This window comes from Halyomorpha halys, unplaced genomic scaffold (assembly GCF_000696795.3).
Source record: "Halyomorpha halys isolate HHAL.00 unplaced genomic scaffold, Hhal_1.1 Scaffold352.1, whole genome shotgun sequence".
In the NCBI taxonomy this organism is placed as follows: domain Eukaryota; kingdom Metazoa; phylum Arthropoda; class Insecta; order Hemiptera; family Pentatomidae; genus Halyomorpha; species Halyomorpha halys.
Window position 1 is genome coordinate 1,114,359 of NW_027111631.1, and position 1,600 is coordinate 1,115,958.

General features: G+C 25.5%; 1 non-coding gene across 1 annotated transcript; it reads right to left on the bottom strand.

The window, feature by feature from the left end:
• Positions 1 to 248: 248 nt before the first annotated feature.
• On the bottom strand, positions 249 to 320 carry TRNAC-GCA (transfer RNA cysteine (anticodon GCA)). The gene has a single exon. It is a non-coding gene; the product is annotated as a tRNA-Cys (tRNA).
• Positions 321 to 1,600: the final 1,280 nt, after the last annotated feature.

Here is a 1,600-nt window from a genome sequence, read left to right on the forward strand (position 1 = left end):
ATACTGCTACTATTAATATTTTTACTAACGCCCACTACTCTACACCAGTGATGAACCATAGTAAATATTATTTTACTGGTAGATACTTTAAGAAAACAGAAAAATTCAATGTACATTGGATTAATAAATAAAGAAAATTATTTAGATATTTGACAATTCAATGTAAAAAATATCTCCATAATTTATAATAATACCATATCGTTAAATGAAGAATGAAAAATATAATAAGAAATATAATAAAAAAATTAAGGGGGCACCCGGGTTTGAACCGGGGACCTCTCGATCTGCAGTCGAATGCTCTACCACTGAGCTATACCCCCGATGAATGAAAGCAAGAATAATAAAATAATTACACGAAATTATTATTATTTTTCTTCCTTTCTTATCTAAGAAACCTTTGCATTGTCTAATATTCTTGTTATTAATCAAAACTTAAATTTAATTCGTTCTCAGATTAATATTTAAATAATTGCTAGTTACTCATTAATTAGATATTATAAGATCATATCAAAGAAAAGAAATATATTTAGATCAATAAACAAATACAATAATTTATTATTATTTAAAAAGAGGTTTTTATTCCTTTCAAATTATTTTAACCATATAAATTCACTAATCAAAGGAAAAATAGCTTACCTAGAACAGGGGGTGGCCTTGAACATTTTTCCGGCCTGCAAGATTTATCACACTTTTACAAAATATGTTTATTTTATTTTTATATTAACCTTTGTGATGCTGTGTTAACATTCCTAAATACAGACAGTTGATTGTTGATAGCAGGGCAGACGCTCAGTTTTAAGTGAAAATTTGCTTTTTGGTTTTATATATGTCTTTACAATGTGCATTTAGTATTATCATATTACCTATATTAACATGTAAGAATAATAATAAACACAACAATAAATACTCATTATGATTCAACTTTTCACTCCATAAAAATATTTGTGGTCAGTCTAATATGGGTATATATAATTTTATATTTTATGATTCACTTCCTAAGTGGCCGGCATGATTATCTGGGTTGGCTACTTCTGATCTAGAATGGCGTATTGAGATTTTTTTCAAAATAATCGTATTCTACCTAGTTCAAGCTACTGAAGAAATAGTGAATCACTGCTTATAAGTTCAATTTTCGCTTCCTGATGTCACAAAGATATTTCCTAAAAGAGTAAATGTCTTGAAAAGGATAATTAAACCTATTCTTATGGACATAAAAATAGCTTTTAAAAACTTTTTTTGGCTTATTAAAAAAATATATCATTTTATAATATTTTGAAATGTCAACAGGAAAGAATAACAAAATTATAAATTTTTATTGGATAAGCTATAAATTTCTGGTGGAAAATGAGAGATTATTTTTATTTATTTATTTTTTTATATTGTATCTTATACGAAGTTCAAACTTCCTCAGGATGGAAATGTTTCATTGTTACAGTAAATCCTTCAAATATATTTATGTGAAACAATTCATGTCAATCCTTCAAAATTACCAAAGATAAATTTGTCAAAAAATTTAATCATAATGTATTAACAATGAATAATAAGGTAATTAATTATATATTAAAATTTTTATCTCATATGAGTTAATTATATAAGCTAT